A 20,355-nucleotide genomic window follows, 5' to 3' on the forward strand; every position below is an offset into this window, starting at 1 on the left:
AGGAGGTTTGTTCAAGTAATAAAAGCACCTAAGCACCGGTCGACCCACATATCAAATTATCAAAGTAGCGAACACGAATCGAATCAACATGATGAAATTCCCGTGTACCCTCAAGAACGCTTTGCTTACTATAAGAGGCCGTTTTGGCCTGTCCTTTGCCTCAAAAGGATTGGGCTATCTTGCTGCACTTTTGTTACTATTATCGTTACTTGATCGTTACAAATTATCTTGCAATCAAACTACTCTGTTACTTACAATTTCGGCACTTGCACACATTACCTTGCTGAAAACCACTTGTCATTTCCTTCTGCTCCTAGTTGGGTTCGTCAATCTTACTTATCGAAAAGAGCTACAATTGATCCCATATTCTTGTGGGTCATCAATTTGCACTATCATTTCAAGGATTTTTCTCCCCTAAAACTAAACTTCCTCTCCCCCTGAATCAAACATTGGATAATGGGAGAAGGTAGGGTGAGATAAAATCAGAGCAAAATTGTAAACAGAGCAAACTTTACTTACTAAGCCGAGAGAGAAAAGACTCAACTTGAATTATCAATATGTTTCTCCCCTCTTAGAAACATGTAGGTTATCTCCTCTCTTGTAAAGGGCTTTTCTCTTCCCTAGGATATTCCTTTTTATATGGAAGAGATTTGAAATAAGCTTTGATGTGCATCTCTCCCTCCCTTTGACATCAATTTCCAAGAAGGGTTGGCTTCAAGGTTATGAGTCAGGTGGGTGTGGTCCTGGAGAAGCACTACTAGGCATGATGTAATTTTAGATGTTGTTAGAGGGAAAGAGTCATTGAGTGGAGCTTGCTAAAGAGAATAAACGAATAGTTTGGCAAAAGATTCTTTCAGCAGTGAAATCATTGACTTTGAATGGTTTTGATCGGTGACTCCGAGATGGGAGGATCATAGATAGATCAAATCGGCTGGTCCGAGTTAGTCCTTTTAGGTTGCACCAATGAACTATGTGTAGGGTTTAGATGCACTTCGGTGTGACCGGTGTATTTTATATCGGAGAGACTCAGTTCAACATAGAGAGAAAATTTTGTCAACTCAGCTCACCTGCAATAAATATCTCACAAGGATTTTCAGGGAATTCAAATAAGATTTGCAATGAATTGGCCAGGAACTAATTAAAGAAAAAGAACACAGAAAGAAAGAGGTCACCCTCCAGCAAGAGGAAAGCAAACTAAGGAAACACTAGAGAACTTCATCTAGGAGGGGCTCGGCGACTAGGTCACCTAAGTTAGAGGATATTGACTTAGGAGTCAAGTGAGATCACTTGATCATATGTCATACTCATCATTAAGCTCAAAATGGGGTTGCCATTTCTCATTTAAGCATTACAATGTATTCACCTCTTGTTGAGTTGCTTTGGCTCATGTCTTTGAGTAAAGCTTCTCTAGAATGTGAGAACTTACATTGGGTTTGATGTGGATGTCCATCATGTAGTTGAACTTGAGGTGGATGCTCATGAAGTGGAATTGATAGCAATCATTTCATTTGTAGTTCATCTTCCTCCATGGGTTAGTTTTGCAAGGAACAACATATGTGTCCGATTTGACAAGAGTGAATATAGAGGCATGTATTGTCAAAGGATATGTTTTAGTTGTTTCCTTGGGCACGCCAAAGGTATAGATACTTGGTTAAATATCCCTTGCGCAAGATATAAATGTTGAGAGCAATATTATGAAATAGTACATATCCAAGTACCTACAAGGGTTAGATGAATACAAGGGAGCAATATATCCAACATAGGAAGTGATCATCATAAGAGAGATATCAAGGATTAGTCATAATAGCTCATGCCCTTGCATGCATCCAAGTGAGTGTCTAGTTCACATCGGAAGCATCAATGGCATTCAACTCACTTCTCAAGTGACAAAATATCTATTCATCAAGAGGCTTAGTGAAGATATCTGCCGATTGTTTGTTGGTACGAACATACTTAAGGTCAGTGTCACCTTTAGCAACATGATCTCGAATGAAACGGTGACGAACCTCTATATGATTAGTTCAAGAATGTTGCACAAGATTGTGTGAATTCTTAATAGCACTCTCATTGTCACATAGTAATGGCACATGTCTCACCTGTATCCCATAATCTTTGAGAGTTTGTGTCGTCCATAGAAATTGAGCAAAACATGGCCCCGACAGCAATGTATTCCGCTTCGGCAGTGGATAGAGATACCGAATTTTGTTTCTGGAGGACCAATATACGAGAGATCTACCGAGAAATTGGCATGTACCCGTAGTGGATTTTCTGTCAACCTTATCTCCGGCATAGTCCGAACCGGAATAGCCGACAAGTTTCAAGAAGACCATTTGGGATACCAAATGCCCAAGTTTGGTGCATGTATCAAGTATCTCACAATCCTCTTCGCGGCCTTAAGATGACATTCTTTTGGTGCCGCTTCATAACGTGCACACATGCACACACTTAGCATAAGGTCAGGATGGCAGGCACATAGATACAACAATGAACCAATCATGGATCGATAAACCTTTTGATCAACGGGTTTACCATCCTTAGCCATGTCAAGATGTCCGGTGGTAGGCATGAGGTCGCCCATGTTAGTAAGCTCGCCAGGAGCGGAGTATATGGCCAGCCGATGGTGTGATCGGTTAACTTTAACCATTGGTAGCCATGTTTTCCCCTCAGACCTAATAATTTTGGAGTTAGAAGGATTGGATATAATACTAGGCATGGATTGGCTATCAAAGTATGGAGGAAACATTGACTGTGCTAGTAAGTCAATTCTGCTCACCACCCTGAGGGGAAATGGATTAAGTATGTATCTAGGCATGCTCCGAAGAGGACCCAAGTGAATTCCCTCACAGGAGTTGTTCAGGTGGAAGTGTTGTAGTAAAGGATTACCCGGATGTATTTCTAGAGGAATTACCAGGCATGCCGCCAGATCAAGACATTGGGTTTTTGATAGAGCTGTTGCCAGGCACCGGACCAATATCAAAGAGACCCTACCGGATGACCACAAATGATCTGGAGGAAATTAAGAAGCAGATTAAGGAGTTATTGGAGAAAGGTTACATTCGACGAAGTTCGTCACCGTGGTTGAGAAGAAGGATGGATCTTTGAGAATGGTTGTGGATTATCGTGCATTGAATGAAGGACGATCAAGAACAAGTACCCACTACCGATGATCAACGATTTATCTGACCAGCTGCAAGGAGGCAAAGTATTCTCCAAGATCTATCTGCGATCAGGATACCACCAGCTGAAGATCCGAGAACAGGATATACCTAAGACACCTTTCACCACAAGGTACGGGCTGTATGAGTACATGGTCATGTCATTTGGATTAACAAATGCCCATGCCTATTTCATGAGTACGATGAATAAGGTGTTCATGGAGTTTTTGGATAAATTTGTTGTGGTGTTCATTGATGATATTTTGGTATACTCGAAGAATGAAGAGGAGCACAAGGAGCATTTGTGTTTAGTTCTCGAGAAGCTCAGGGAACATCAGCTATATGCCAAGTTAAGCAAATGTGAGTTTTGGTTGAAGGAAGTTGGATTTCTTGGGCATGTTATATCAGGAGAGGGTATAGCAGTAGACCCTACCAAGGTTCAGTCAGTCACTGATTGGTTGTCACCCACCTCAGTAGGAGAGATCCGTAGTTTTCTTGGACTCGCGGGATATTATCGGAGATTCATTGAGAATTTTTCCAAGATTGCGAAGCCCATGATGGAGTTATTGAAGAAGGACACCAAGTTTAAGTGGACCGAAGAATGTGAGGCCAGTTTTCAGGAGTTGAAGAAACATTTGGTTACAGCTCCAGTGCTGATTCTTCCAGATATACGCAAGCATTTCCATGTGTATTGCGGCGCTTCTCGTTTAGGACTTGGAGGTGTACTTATGCAAGATGGAAGAGTTGTTTCATATGCCTCATGTGACCTTCAACCGCATGAGTTGAATTATGCCACGCATGATTTGGAGTTAGCAGCCGTAGTGCATGCGCTCAAGACGTGGCGACATTTTCTTATTGGAAACCGTTGTGATGTGTATCACAAGACTTTGAAGTACATTTTCACTTAGAAGGAGCTAAATCGCAGGCAGAGGATATGGTTGGAGCTTATAAAGGATTATGATATGAAGTTGCATTATCATCCAGGAAAGGCCAATGTCGTAGCAGACGCTTTGAGTCGGAAGAGTTATGCCAATACCCTCGTAAGCGGAGGATTAGCGCAGGAGTTAGTTGACGATCTCAAGGAACTTCGTTTGGAGATTGTTCCGAGAGGTTTTGTTGCAGCAATGGAGGTTCAGTCTACATTATTGAGAAAGATTCGAGAAGCTCAAAAGGATGATAAGGAGATTGCTGAGATAAAGGAGAAGATGAGCAAAGGAAAAGCCAAAGGTTTTCGTGAGGATGAGCACGAAACTTTATGGTTTGAGAATCGTGTTTATGTGCCCAATAATGCGGAGATCAGGAAGTTAATACTTTAGGAGGCTCATGACTCACCATACTCGATTCACCCCGGAAACACCAAGATGTATTTGAATTTAAAGGAGCGTTTCTGGTGGACAGGTATGAAGAAGGATATTGCTGAGTATGTTGCCGTGTGTGATGTATGTCAGAGAGTGAAGGCAGAACATCAGAAGCCAGCAGGATTACTGCAGCCTATGCCGATACCTGAATGGAAGTGGGACAAGCTTGGCATGGATTTTATCACAGGATTACCCAGGACCCGATCGGGATATGATTCTATCTGGGTAGTAGTTGACCGTTTGACCAAAGTGGCTCACTTTATCCCAGTGAAAACCACCTATACGAGCGCGAAGTTGGCCAAGATATAACATCGGAAGTAGTCTTCGGTTCACCGGATAACATCCGAAGCAAAGACTTGTTCCTCGACATCGTCCCCTTCCGCAATGGTTATCACGCACTGCTCGGACGAACCGCCTTCGCTTGCTTCAATGCGGTCCCGCATTATGCTTACTTAAAGCTCAAAATGCCTGGAACCCGCGGCGTTATCACAGTTAATGGAAACATGGAGCGCTCCCTCCGCACTGAGGAGCGTAGCACGGCCCTTGCGGCTGAAGTGCAGAGCGGCCTCATTAGGCCGAACACCTCATCGGCTATCAAGCCCCCGAACACTGTTAAACGCGTCCGGCCTACTCTGCAGATTGACAGCTCGCTGAATCTAGAGCTAGACTAGCAATCTCGCCTCCGTCGATCGCCACACACATCAGCGGCATATGTACCGCGCGTGCATAATTATGCACTTAAAATACCTTGGGCAACGACGAAGTCACAATACGGGCAAGGTCGATAGTGCAGCTCGACCCTATTCGACCTTAACCTTTCTTCTTTGAATTGTTTTATTTTTTTCTCCATACCGCAGGTGCATTAAAACCTAGCTATTCCACGGTCGTGCAAGGAATCTTTCCGGGCCCGTTTTTGTATCAACGACCATGGACGGCTCCTCTCAAAGGATCTTTTCCACAAAGGAGAAAGCGGCGTAGGCGTGCGGCAGGGCATCAATGAGATCTTCAAGACCATTTTTTTCTTAGGCCATGTATATAGCTTTCCCTTGTGTACAAACTTCGGCATGTAAAATAGCTTGGGCACAATCTGTAATAGCACATTTTTTGCGGACCTTCGTTCGGTCTTGGTTTGTTTCATAATCTGCATTCCTCTTTTGTGCTAAGATTGCCATGTGTACATTCTGGTACAGCTTCACTGCCACGGGCTCTATTTGGCCACACATATTTTCAAAAAGTCCGAACACTTTTAGAGTACACTTCGGCGTCCCAAACATTGCATTATATGCATCAGCTCCGAATCATGTCTTTGGTCAATAGTTGGGTTGCCCAGCTCCTATGGTCACTACCTTACGTTACGCCTGTTTGGCTAAGGTAGTAAAGGGAGAACTACTACAATTGTGTTCCTGGTTCGCCAGGTCAAACACCTCAGTAGAGAAAGCTGAAAACAGACTGTCATGATAAGGTGCGAGCTGGTCGGCGGTTCAGCGACTTGCTATAAATCTCTTGCAATTTCTTCCATATCATACGAAGAACTGGCCTTCGTCCAGTCACGGGCCTAAGGCATCCAATTTCGGATAGCCGCATACATACCAGGGGCTAGTCCCTAGTCCCATTGTCAAACTCCTATGGCTAAGTGAAAGTGATAAAACCACATAGTCTGATTGCCTGGTTCGCTGCGCCGACACCTCCTTTACGGACCAAGACGTTGGGTTAAGTGTGATCGTGCGCTATTCCGAACACCCCCGTAGCATCTACGTGGGGGCTGAAGCCGACGACTGGTAAACTCTCAGATTTAAGAATGGCCGCACAGGAGGAAAGTAATTTCAGATAAAGGCATAAATATATTACAAAGCCTTGGTTCACAAAACAATATCTGGACAATCCGGATACATTTACTCGAACATAATATCCTTTGAGCATTGGCCCTCTACTAACCGGGCACCCTCCAGGACATCATCGAAATATCGCTCTGGCTTGCGGTGGTCCTTGCCTTCGGGTGGGCCCTCGGTCACCACGACGGTGGCCTTCATCTTCGCCCAGTGCATCTTGGCACGGCCAAAGGCCATCCGCGCACCCTCTATACACGCGAGCGCTTTACAGCTTCGACTCAGGGAAGGACGCCGGCGAGCCGCTTGACAAGGCCGAAGTAGCTGCTAGGAATGGGTTCGGCTGGCCACAGCCGGACTATGATGTCCTTCATGGCAAAGCCAGACATCCTATGCAGCTCTGCCAGCTGCATCATCTGGTTGTTCAACAACGTTGGATGCTCCGGCGCCAGGTACTGTGACCAGAAGAGCTTCTCCGTCGTGTTCCCCTCTTGGGCCTGGAAAAACTGCGCGGCATCTGCAGCGCTCTTCGGAAGATCCGCAAAGGTGTCTGGAGAACTCCATAGTCGAGTGAGAAAGGCATATTTCTGATTGCCAAATTTACTCTACAACAGAAAGGGCTTACCAGCCGCTATCTGTTCCGCCTGCTTGATCTCCTCGCGAGCCACCCGGGACTCGGTCCACGCCTCCTTGGCCTCCTGGAGAGCCTTGGCGAGATCGACCGCTTGGTCCTTATTCTTATCCTCCCAGGCCTCGCACTTGACGGCGGCGTCCTTGAGCTCTTGCTCCACTCGGTCACCCGCTCCTCATACTGGCGGCGGGTGACCTGCTCGGCCTTTAAATCCGTAGCCGCTTTGTCAGCGGCTCCTTTGCTCACCCGTGCCTGTTCCTTGGCTTGGGCGAGGGTGCTCTTCAGGGTCTTGACGACGGCCGCACTACCTACAATAATGATCAGGGCAACACACGAGCTTAAACTCCGCATTGGCATATCACTTCAGGTGTGTAAATAATTTTTCAAACATACCTTGCGCCTCATCGAACCGCTTGTTAATGCGGACGATATCATCATCGGCCGGCTTCAGCTTCCGCTTGAGTTCGGAAACTTTAGCGGCCTGGGTGGTCGCCGCTAACAGGGAAGCTTGTTTACCAATAGACCAGTACGTTACCTCCTGCGATTATTATTTGATCCTCTGTTCGGCCATTTTTCAAAACCGAACAGAGTCTCAGGGGCTACTATCTATACACAGGCATATTTTGCATATAAAAAGCGGCTAAGAATATTACATCGCATACCTCGAAGCCTGTTAGTAGGTGGTGAAGGCTTCGTTCAGCCTGCTCTTGGCGAACTGAACCTTGTCAACCACCACACCCGTCAGGGTGCGGTGTTCCTCCATGATGGAAGCAAGTCGCAGTGCCTCCATCAGAGTGTTCGGCACCTCCGGATTAGTGGAGGTCGCCGCAGGAGTTGGTGCTCCCCCTCCTTTGAAGGGGGTTGCTCACTTGATTCCGGAGCTGCATGGGTCTCCGGAATGGTGTTCGGCTGGGGTCCGGACTGGTTAGGGCCCCCATCGTCAATCTCCATGGGGGTTGCACCTCCCATGTTCTCGACAGCCGAGGCATTACCCTCTGGCGCCGTCTTGGCGACCTCTCGCAAGTCTCCATGGCCCGGAGAGGCCCTTTGGGACAACACTTCAGTGTCATCCATGGCGGTTGACGGAGCGGCTCGCGGAGGCGTCTCGCTCTCCACCATCTCCGGTGTCAGAGAGTTCCCCTCAGATGATATGGTTGGGGGAGGTCGCGGGCGGGACTGAAACACACAATATAATATGTTATATTATAATCATAAAAAAACCCGGGTATGTGTAAAGTATCCTTTGGCACTTACGATGTGGCCAGGGGCTTTTCCCTGGGGCGCCTCTTGGGGGTGTGTCCGGCATCCGTGTCCGAACCGTCCGAGAGGGATATCTTCCCCCTCTCAGAAGCCTCCGCCTCCGGGTCCACGGAGGCCGCCCTTTTGTTCTTCCTCCCCTTAAGGGGAGAGTCTCTTTTTGCCTCCTCCACCTCTTCGTCTTCATCTCCCTCGTGGGAGGAGGGAGCTTCGATCTCTCCGGACATAGCGTCCAAAGTACCTTTACGGCGAAGGCCACCTTTGGCCTCCTTGCTCTTCTTCTTGGCCTTCTTCTCCGGCGCCTGATACGGCGCCGGGACCAGCATCCTCGTTAGCAGAGGAGTGGCTGGGTCTTCGGGTAGCGGAGCCAGACACTTGATCCGCTCCGTCTTCTTTGTCCAGCCCTGAATGAGGGATGGAAGGCTCAGCATACACTCTGATTTGTGAACTAAAGTTATGTTCGGAAACTAAACGCATACTGGGGTGGCCGGATGTGCGCTGTGGAGGCCGATGACGTCGGTCTTCTGCGACCACGTCTTCTGGGCTTTGAAGAGCAGCTTCCAGATCTCTTCGTGCGTTGTGCCGAAGAATCGTTGCAGGGTTCGCGGCCCTTCCGGATTGAACTCCCACATATGGAGAGGCCGACGTTGGCAAGGGAGGATCCAGCAGAAGAGCATCACCTGGATCACGTCAGTGAGGCTGGTTTTCTTTTCTATCATATTTTTTATGCACTTTTGCAGGATCATCACTTCGTCGGTCGACCCCCAGTCCAGGCCCTTGTTGGTCCATGATGCGAGCTGCATAGGGGGTCCGGATCTAAACTCAGGAGTTGTCGCCCATGTGGCGCCGCGAGGTTCGGTGATGTAGAACCACTCCTGTTGCCAGACTTTGACAGTCTGCACGAAGGCCCCTTTGGGCCAGGTGGTGTTGGGGAGCTTGCTCACCATGGCGCTGCCGCAGTCCGCGTGCTGCCCGTCGACCACCTTCGGCTTCGCGTTGAAGACCTTGAACCATAGGCCGAAGTGTGGGGGGATGCGGAGGAGCGCCTCGCACATGACATTAAACGCTGAGATGTGGAGGAAGGAATTTGGGGCTAGATCGTGGAAATCTAGCCCGTAATAGAACATGAGACCGCAGACAAAGGGGTGGAGGGGAAACCCTAGTCCGCGGAGGAAGTGGGGGATAAACACCACTCTTTCGCCGGGCTCCGGAGTGGGGATGACTTGCTTTTTGGCAGGGAGCCCGTGCGCGATGTCCGCAGTTAGGTACCCCGCTTCCCAGAGCTCCTTGACGTCCTGCTCCGTGACGGAGGAAGCCACCCACTTGCCCTGAGAGCAGGATCCGAACATGGCCAGAGAGGTTGGTGGCGGTGGGAAAGATTGAAGCTTGGGCGCCGGAGCTTGAGGATGGGGAAGCAGAGGAAGGAAGAAGGTGTGGGGTAAAAATATGGATATTTATCCGCTTATATAGGCAGTGAATATCAAGCGCCCCCCCCCCCACAAGCCTTAAAACTTGTCTGTTCCCAAGTGGTCGTGTGAACGTCACGGTTGGATTACCCAAACCCGTATTGATGAAGATCCCGCAATAAGCAGACACGGTATCTGTTTTGACAAGACGTATCAATAGAGACCGCGCCTCGAAACACGAAGCGGGAGGCCAAAAAATGACTCGAAATGATAAAGAGGCCAGACGTAACGTTTCGCCGAAAAAGTTGCCAGTAGACATACCTTATTTTGATTAAGTATTGTGCCCTTGTGGTTGAGGGTTGTGACTGTTATACAAAGCTAGATACAGTTCTCTTATTCAGAAGATTACTTTGAAGTATTCGAAGGAGGAACCCGCCTTGCAATGCCGAAGACAATCTGCGTACCGAACACATCGTCATCGAAAGACTGGCTCAGGGGCTACTGAGAGAGTCCTGGATTATGGGGTCCTCGGGTATCCGGGCTGTGTGATATGGGCCGTACTGATGGGTCGTGAAGATATAAGGTAGAAGGCCTTCCCCCGTGTCCGGATGGGACTCTCCTTTGCATGGATGGCAAGTTTGGTGTCCGAATGTATAGTTTCCTTTCTCTGTAAGCCGACTTTGTACAACCCTAGGCCCCTCCGGTGTCTATATAAACCGGAGGGTTTAGTCCGTAGAGGCAATCAAAATTCATATATGCTAGACAGTTAGGGTTTAGCCATTACGATCTCGAGGTAGATCAACTCTTGTAACCCCTATACTCATCAAAGTCAATCAAGCAGGAAGTAGGGTTTTACCTCCATGAAGAGGGCCCTAACCTGGGTAAACATCGTGTCCCCTTTGTCTCTTGTTACCTTCGATCCTCAGATGCACAGTTCGGGACCCCTACCCGAGATCGGACGGTTTTGACACCGACAATGGGAGTTTGCATACCTTTGCTTTCTTACATGTTTTGAACTTTTTGAATAGATCCTTGGTATACTTTGTTTGAGAAACAAAGGTACCGTCCCGAGTTTTCTTGATTTGCAAACCAAGGAAGAATTTAAGTTCACACATCATAGATATTTCATACTTTTCTGACATCAACCTTCAAATTTTCACTAAAGAGAGGGTCAGTAGATCCAAAGATAATATCATCAACATATATTTGGCACACAAATAGTTCACAATTTACTCTCTTAGTGAATAAGGTTGAATCAATTTTACCAATTCAAAGCCTTTTTCAAGAAGAAACTTTGTCAAGCATTTATACCAAGCTCTAGGGGCTTGTTTGAGGCTATAGAGAGCTTTCTGAAGTTTGTAAGGTTTCTTGGGATTAACAAAGCCAGGAGGTTGTTTTACATAAACTTTCTCCTCAATTTCACCATTTAGAAATGCACTCTCAATGTCCATTTGATAGAGGGTGCTATCATGGTGATTCGCATAAGCAAGTAAAATGCGAATGGACTCAAGTGTAGCAACGGGGGTGTCAGTGTCAAAACCGGCCGATCTCGGGTATGGGGTCCCGAACTGTGCGTCTGAGGTCGAAGGTAACAGGAGATAAGGGACATGATGTTTACCCAGGTTTGGGACCTCTTAATGGAGGTAATACCCTACTTCTTGCTTGATTGACTTTGATGAGTATAGGGGTTATAAGAGTTGATCTAGCACGAGATTGTAATGGCTAAACCCTAGATGTCTAGCCTGTATGATTTATCTTAGCCTCTACGGACTAACCCCTTCGGTTTATATAGACATCGGAGGGGCCTAGTGTTGGGACCCCGATTCTAAGTCACACCGATCTAGCCTGTAACACCTCATATCACTTTGCGGCCTCACGCACGGTACTCCCACGGGTGTCGCCTTACCATGGCCCGGGACCGTTTGCGCCTTTTGGCTCACGTATATGACAACGTCGCTAGCATCCATATGACAGAGAACCCGGGCCGACATGGCTAGTCGTGAACCCAAAGCGGCACTAACGTATGGGGACAGGCATACATGAATCAACATCGAACGTGTCGGTCAGCAGCGTGTGAATCCGGGCTGTAGCACTGGGCTAACAGGACTTCGGGAACCCGGGCTGTAGCAGGCTAGGCAGGACTCCGGATGTCACCGCGTGACATTTCCCCGAAGGGACAGACACAGGAACTATGTGAAACACATGCCGGCCAGTCAAGTGTCCAGAGCAGTAGTGCTGGGCTAGCAGGACTCCGGTGAACCGGGCTGTAGCGGACTACTATGGCTCAAGGAGGCACTAGACTACATTTCCCCATAAGAGAGGCTGCCAAGGATAAACAACTAGATTGTCGGATCCCACACATAGCAATACACGTTACACGTACGCATAACATGCAAGTATGTGCTGTACAACATGGCATCACAACATAACGCGAACTCATATAGATAAAAGGCCCAGAAGAGCCTCATAGCATTAAGTACAAACAGGGGTCACATGACCCATCATTCAGAGCATACAAGCAACGGAAGCATTACATGTCTGAGTACAGACAACTACAAAAGAAAAGGGCTGAGAAGCCTGACTATCTACAAGACCCTCCCAAGGGTACAAGATCGTAGCTGAGGTACAAGCTACTCGTCGAAGTCCAAGCGGAGCTACTAGTAAGACCGAAGTCTCCGCTGCAAAACATAAATAAAGCAACATGAGTACAAAGGTACTCAGCAAGACTTACATCAGATCCTATCATACATGCATTTGTATCAAGAAGGTAGTGTGGGGTTTAGTTGCAGCAAGCCAGCTTTGACTCAGTGGCTATCCTGTTCTAGGACTACGAGAAGCTTCTTTGAGGTAAGAAGGCGCACACGAGTCCACTAATCACCACCTCAATACACCACTATGGATTCATTCCCGTCTCACCACGAGAAGCCATCCGTAGCACTCACACTTATCTTGAGCATTTTAGAGTATCCACTTCAAGTTGTCTATGTACCACGTAAGCATCCAAGAAGTCCATAACCGAGGACACGGCTATTCGAATAGATCATGATAACCCTGCAGGGGTGTACTGCGTCACACACGCTCTCGCCACTTACCGCCATGTACACGTCATGTACCTCGGCAACCTTCAAGCGGAAGCCTGGCGAGGGTGTCGGCCACGACCTGACTAACCACACAAGACTCTAATCCAGGTTTATCGCCTATTCGGGTTCCATCCGCAAGGAGATCCGGCCGGGGTGTCGCTCACGGCCCCAAACGATGTGCGCAGGGTTCCCAAGCCCACCTCGCCGGATGGATCTACGCTTGGTACACCGTGCCACTTGTGCCTAGTCTGTCCCAAGCCCACCTGGCCGGGTGCCACTTGGTAGACTACTAACACTACCTACAAACACCAGAGACTAATTGCAACTCCTGGACAGAGATCAAGTTGGTTAATAAGTCGAGAGGGGTCGAGTTACCGGAACCCAATGTATGGTAGTAGCTAGTCATTGGACAACATACACAGAACTCAGTGCTTAAGGACGGTTCCAGTGAGACAACCCACCATGTACTCCTACATGGCCTCTCACCGCTACCTTTACCAAATCGTGTTCACACGCTTAACTCTCGGCACCAGAACATATCGTAACACTCCAATTCATTCCCAATGAACCAGACCTGACACAACTCTAAGCAATAGCAGGCAAGGCATGGTAGGAACACAACATGGCTCAAACAACTCCTACACATGCTAGTGGGTTTCAACTATTTACTGTGGCAATGACAGGTCATGCAGAGGAATGGGTTCAACTACCGCAGCATAAAGTAGCAGTTGAATTGTTGTTGTCCTAATGCAGTAAAAGAGAGCAGGAGCGAGAGAGTAGGTTTGTATCAGAATGAACAAAGGGGGTTTGCTTGCCTGGTAGATCAACAGGGTGGCACTGCTCCTCAGACAGGTACTCTGGAACACTCTCCGGAGCAGGACCTATCGAGAGGAAACGGTGTCGACAGTCAAAAACACAATCATATGCAGCAATATGATGCATGAATATGGCATGAATATGTGATGTATTTTGAGCCAATGCATTTAGCATTCAACTTGGAAGAGATCCATTTGAACCAAGGGTTCAAATGCAACTCTAATTTAAGTCCTTATATGTGCCATTTATATGTTTTCACTTATACAGTAGGTATAAGTTGGTTTGTCATGCATGAAACTAGTACAGATGGATAGATTGCATTTTTCTGATAATTTTTCATATATAAATTATTTAAATCTGAGCTACGGTTGAATTTCTATGAATTTTAGAAGTTTTACTAATTTTCTGGAATTTCCTGATTTAATTTAAATCCAGAAAGTAAATAATTGCGTCAGCATGACGTCATCGCTGCGTCAGCAGGTCAACGGCTGGCCAGGGTCAAATCTGACCGGCGGAGCCCACTGGTAAGTGAGACAGGGGTTAGTTTAAGCCTAAATAAAAGATTAGGGGCAGCGGGGCCCACTGTCAGTGTGAGGGGGTTAGCTTAAGTGGTGATCAGCTGGCAGGTCGGGCCCGCACGTCAGGCCGGCGAGGTCATCGCCGGCGACCTCTGGACGCGGCGGCGTTCGCGATATAGGCCACGGGGGCGGCAGCTGAGGGCACCGGGGCGTAGCCCGGGCTCGTCCGCATCCAGGGGAGGTGACGGAAGGTTGCGGGATGGCCGGAGCTCGCCCGAGCGGAGCTCGGGCGGCGGCCGGAGTACGGCCAAGGGCGGGCATAGCGCTGCGGTGCACGGGGAGGCCACCCGAGGGGCTCTGCGGCACCCTCGTGGCACCAGGAGCACGGTGAGGTGCTCGGGGCGAGCTGTGGTGGCCCTTGCCACGACGGTGACATGGTCGGCGGCGAGGCGCTCGCGGGCACGTCGGCTAGCACGGCTACGGCGCGAATTCGAGCGCGGGAACGGAGGGGAAACGGAGGGGAGCTCACGGAGGTTCGGCGGGCGTGCTCAGCGGCTCGGGGGGAGCTCTGGAGTCGACGGAGCGGCGATGGGGATCCACGGCGGCCGGAGGCGAAGAAGGGGACGGCGACGGCTCCACGGGGCGCTCCGGCTTGCGTGGCTCGGCGGAGAGCTTCAGAGCGAGGAGGCGGAGCTCCTGCGCGTGTCGGAGAGACGAGGGGGAGACGGTGGCTGCGGCAATGGCGAGTGGCGGCGACGGCAGCGTTCGGGCGCGGTGAGAGAGAGCAAGGGAGAAAGCGAGGGGAAAAACGAGGAGGTCGACCGGATCGGGACGGCACCCGCGACGTCGCCCAGCGCGTCGCGCTGGCAGGGGAGAGGGCAGGCAGGCTGGTGGCGTGGCGGCACGACGGTGCGCGCGCGTCGGCCACACGCCTGTCCGACTGGCGCGAGGACAACGACGACTAGCACTGGGCCAGTGGGCCGGCTGGGCTACTGGGCCAGGCCAGGCCTCGGGTGAGCACAGGTAAGCTTTTCCCTTTTTGTTTTCTTTTCTATTTTTCTGACATTTGTTCTAATTTAGTAGAATACTAAATCATTTTATTTTCTTATGCCAATTTTTGCAGGGGCTAGTGGTACTATTCCAGAACTCCTCAACAAATGGCATAATTTTTGGACAATATTCTATATATATAACAATATATATCCAAAGCAAATAATTACTGCTTTAATTCCAAATGCCCAAAATAAATATTTATGAGCTCCTGAAAATATTGGTTTGATTTTTATCTCTGTCCAATATTTTCAGAGAGCAACATGAACATTTTCTTGGACCCTTTTGGAGCAATTTTTATTTGGGTCATTTCCAGAAATGATTCTGAGGGTTTCACAGATCCCCACTTCAAATTTAAATGGAATTTAAACATGATGCACACATGACTAGCTAGTCTAGGTCATACCAGAACTAGGGATGTGACAACTCGCCCCCACTTGAAAGAATCTCGTCCCGAGATTCAGGGGTCGATGGAAAGAAGGTGGGGTACTCCAGTCGAAGACGATCTTCTCGCTCCCAAGTAGCTTCTCTCTCGGAATGATGAGACCACTGAACCTTGAGAAACTTGATGTTCTGACGTCGGGTAACACGCTCTGCTTGATCAAGGATGCAAACAGGGTACTCTCGATATGTGAGGTTATCTTGGAGATCAAGCGTTTCGTGGTCCACTCCGCGGATGGGATCCGAGAAGCAACGCCTGAGTTGAGAGACGTGGAAGACATCATGGACTCGAGAAAGATGTGGGGGTAGTTCCAACTGGTAGGCAACCTCTCCTCGTTTAGCGAGAATGCGAAATGGACCAATGTAACGAGGAGCCAACTTGCCTTTGATACCGAATCGATGGGTACCCTTTAGAGGAGTAACCCGGAGGTAAACCTTGTCGCCAACTTCATAAGCCACTTCCTTATGATGACGGTCATACTGGCTCTTTTGACGAGACTGGGCTGTTTTCAAATTCTCACGAGTGATGCGAACTTGCTCTTCTGCTTCCTGGATCATGTCCGGTCCAAAGAATTGTCTTTCACCGGTTTCTGACCAGTTCAAGGGTGTTCGACATCTTCGTCCATACAGAATCTCGAAAGGAGCTTTCTTAAGACTGGATTGATAGCTATTGTTATAAGCAAACTCGGCGAAAGGTAGGCATTTCTCCCAATCCATACCGAATGAGATAACGCAAGCTCTAAGCATGTCTTCGAGAATTTGGTTGACCCTTTCCACCTGACCACTTGATTGAGGGTGGAAAGCGGTACTGAAGGAAAGATGGGTGCCCATGGTAGTTTGGAAACTTTCCCAGAAATGAGAAGTGAAAAGACTACCACGGTCTAAATTGATCTCTAGTGGAACACCATGAAGTGACACTATTCGAGAAATATATAAGTCAGCGAGCTGACTAGCAGTGATACTCTCTCGAACAGGTAGGAAGTGAGCCACTTTGGAAAGACGATCAATGACTACAAAGATAGTGTTATTCCCTTTCTTGGTCCTGGGAAAGCCGGTGATGAAATCCATACCAACTTTATCCCATTTCCACTCAGGAATGGCTAAAGGTTGAAGGGTGCCAGCAGGCCTTTGATGCTCTGCCTTAACGCGACGACAAACGTCACAGTTAGCAATGAACTCAGCAATTTCTCTCTTCATCCTAGTCCACCAGAACCTCTGGCGTAGGTCCTGATACATCTTAGTACTACCGGGATGAATCGTGAGAGGAGATTCATGCGCCTCCTTAAGGATCAATTTCCGAAGATGTTGCTTCTTGGGAACCACCAGACGATTCTCAAAGAGAACAGCACCTCGATCATCTATAGAGAAACTACCAGCAATACCCTTGGCAATGTTTCTCTTGATCCGGGTAATCCCCGTATCATGCTTCTGGGCTTCTATGATATGATCCACAAGAGTAGGCTTCGCCACCAAGGTAGAAAGGAATCCGTGAGGAGCAATGTGAAGATTAAGCTTACAGAATTCCTCATGGAGAAGTGGTTGGCCCTGCTGCAACATAAGATTGTTGCAATAGGACTTACGACTTAGCGCATCAGCCATGACATTGCCCTTGCCTGGGGTGTAGGTAATCCCTAAGTCGTAATCTGAGATCAACTCCAACCAACGTCTTTGCCTAAGGTTCAAATCTGGTTGGGTGAAAATATACTTGAGACTCTGGTGATCGGTGTAAATCTCGCAACGTTTACCGAGAAGGTAATGTCGCCATGTCTTGAGAGCATAGACTACGGTTGCGAGCTCTAGATCATGTGTAGGATAATTCTCCTCATGTGGATGCAACTGTCGAGATGCATAGGCAATCACATGACGATCCTGCATAAGAATGCAGCCTAGTCCCTGTCGTGAGGCGTCGCAGTAGATAACAAAGTCTTTAGTGAAATCCGGTGGCACAAGTATGGGAGCAGAAGTCAGGCGTCTTTTCAGTTCCTGAAAACTGTATTCACACTGTGGGGACCACTCAAACTTTTTATCCTTCTTGAGAAGTTCCGTGAGGGGTTTGGCTACTTTGGAGAAGTTTTCAACGAAGCGGCGACAATAACTGGCTAGACCAAGGAAACTCCTAACTTGTTTAACTGTTTCAGATGGAGTCCAATCAAGAACGGCCTGAACTCTCTCAGGATTGACAGAAATGCCCTTACTAGAGATCACGTGGCCTAGGTAGGTCACTTCTGGCAACCAAAATTCGCACTTGGAGAACTTGGCATAAAGGCGGTGCTCTCTGAGTTTTTCTAACACAAGTCTAAGATGTTCGGCATGCTCTTCCTCGTTCTTCGAGTAGATAAGGATATCATCGAGGTAAACCACGACGAACTTGTCTAAGTACTCCATGAAGATCGAGTTCATCAAGCGGGAGAAGGTAGCTGGAGCATTGGTTAGACCAAAGGACATGACGGTGTACTCGTACTGGCCATAATGAGTGACAAAAGCCGTCTTAGGAATGTCCCCGTTTCTAATCTTGATTTGATGGTAGCCTAACCTCAGATCCATCTTGGAAAAGACTGAGGATCCAGCGAGTTGATCATACAGGTCGTTGATCCTGGGGAGCGGATACTTGTTCTTTATCGTGACCAAATTAACGGGACGATAATCTACAACCATCCGGTCCGTACCATCCTTCTTCTTGACGAAGAGGACGGGGCAAGCCCAAGGAGAAGAACTAGGACGGATGAAACCCTTTTGCAAGGACTCATCAAGTTGTTTCTTAAGCTCAGCTAGTTCTAAAGGTGCCATCTTGTAAGGTCTCCTAGAGATTGGAGCGGTTCCTGGGATAAGATCTATGACAAACTCTACATCTCTGTCAGGTGGTATACCTGGCAGTTCCTCTGGAAAGACATCCGGAAAGTCACGGACTACCGGGATATCTTCAAGGTCTGGAAGAGGACTGGCATTAAGAGAATAGAGTTGACGCTTTGCAACTCTGGTGGAGACAGTGACTAACTTGCCAGATGGGTGTGTGAGCTGAACAGACCGGGTGTAACAATCAATCTTGGCATAATGAGCTTTCATCCAGTCCATACCCAAGATGATGTTAATATCTGAAGACTTGAGGGCTATGAGTGATGCAAGGAATACAAGTCTGTCAACAAGGATTTCGTTACCATGGCTTACACTAGAAGTTTGCCATTTGGATCCAGGAGTTTGAATGAGTAGTGGGGAGGGCATATCACAAAATGATATGTCGTGCAAGCGGGCATAACTTTCGGAAATGAAGGAATGAGACGCCCCAGTATCAAATAGAACCGAAGCTGGATGACAGTTTACAAGGAGTGTACCAAGAACGACATCTGGATCATCCTGAGCGTCTTTAGCTGAGACGTGGTGCACACGTCCACATTCAGTGGGAGCTGACTTGGTGCTGATCATCTTGCGTGATGGCTTACCACGGCCAACAGACTTCTCGGGCTGGGGTGGAGCAACACGGGTCTGAGTGCAAATACGGGCGGTGTGTCCTGGCTCTGCGCACTTGTAACAAATCTTGGAGGTTGGACGTGGACCCGCGTTGGCAGGCGGTCCACCAATAGGCTTGGGTGGAGCATACGGCTGAACTGGGGGAGGCGCCACATAAGATGGTCTCGGGGTATAACCGGGTGGAAGAGCAGAGTTCGGAATCCAAATCCGGCGCTTCTGAGAACTAGAACCGGAGGATGAAACCAAATCACGGGTGTGCTTACGAGACTCCTCGTAGGTGAGCTGAGCTGTCTCCGCATTAATGGCCTTGTTCACAAGAGCCTGGAATGTATTGCAATGGTGCAGGTGGAGATCTCGACGCAACTTGGGGTTGAGACCCTTCCGGAACCTAGCCTGCTTCTTAGCGTCCGTGGACACTTCTTCTGTAGCATAGCGGGCGAGGTTCTCAAACTCTCTACTGTAGGCATCAACAGCCATCTTACCCTGGGTGAAACTACAGAACTCTTCTCTCTTGCGGTCAATGAGAGCCTGAGGAATGTGATGCTCGCGAAAAGCCTCAGTGAAATCTCTCTAGGTCGGTATCTGGCCAGCTGGAAGCATAGCCTCATAGTTCTGCCACCAAAGACTAGCAGGACCTTCCAGGTGATATGCAGCATAAGTGACCTTGTCACCTTCAGCTACGTTTGCAGAACGCAGCTTGTGTGTGATACTACGGAGCCAGTCATCTGCATCGAGTGGCTCAATAGAATGATGGAAGGTAGGTGGTTTCAGACCAATGAAATCATAGATGGTCGCTGACTCTTTGCACTGGGGTGCGGTGTTCTCCTCGATACGTGCTAACAAGCGGTTAGACTCGTGCTTGTTCCTCTCCATCTCTAACATAAACTCTGCCAACGAAGGCTGGTCGGGAGGATCCTCCTCATCCCTACCACCTCCGTGGTTCAGGCAACGAGCAACAGAACTTCGGTTAACTGACGACATCCTGAGAAGCGGAACCAAGGACGAGGTCAACAACAACTATAGGATGCAACATGTAGCATAAGAAAATTTAGTATCTCTCAAACTCCTAGGACAAATCCGGCAGCATAACGGCGGTAAAATGCTCAAAATGAGGCATTCTGCAAAGGACGGGGTAGCACCATACTCAACATCGTCACTCAAGGTTCTGAGATATTACTAAACAGGCTACACTGGAGGTACTCAAGCTGGGATGTCCGCAGTTAGGTACCCCGCTTCCCAGAGCTCCTTGACGTCCTGCTCCGTGACGGAGGAAGCCACCCACTTGCCCTGAGAGCAGGATCCGAACATGGCCAGAGAGGTTGGTGGCGGTGGGAAAGATTGAAGCTTGGGCG

Source organism: Aegilops tauschii, chromosome 7 (genome assembly GCF_002575655.3).
Source record: "Aegilops tauschii subsp. strangulata cultivar AL8/78 chromosome 7, Aet v6.0, whole genome shotgun sequence".
NCBI classification, from domain to species: Eukaryota; Viridiplantae; Streptophyta; class Magnoliopsida; order Poales; family Poaceae; genus Aegilops; species Aegilops tauschii.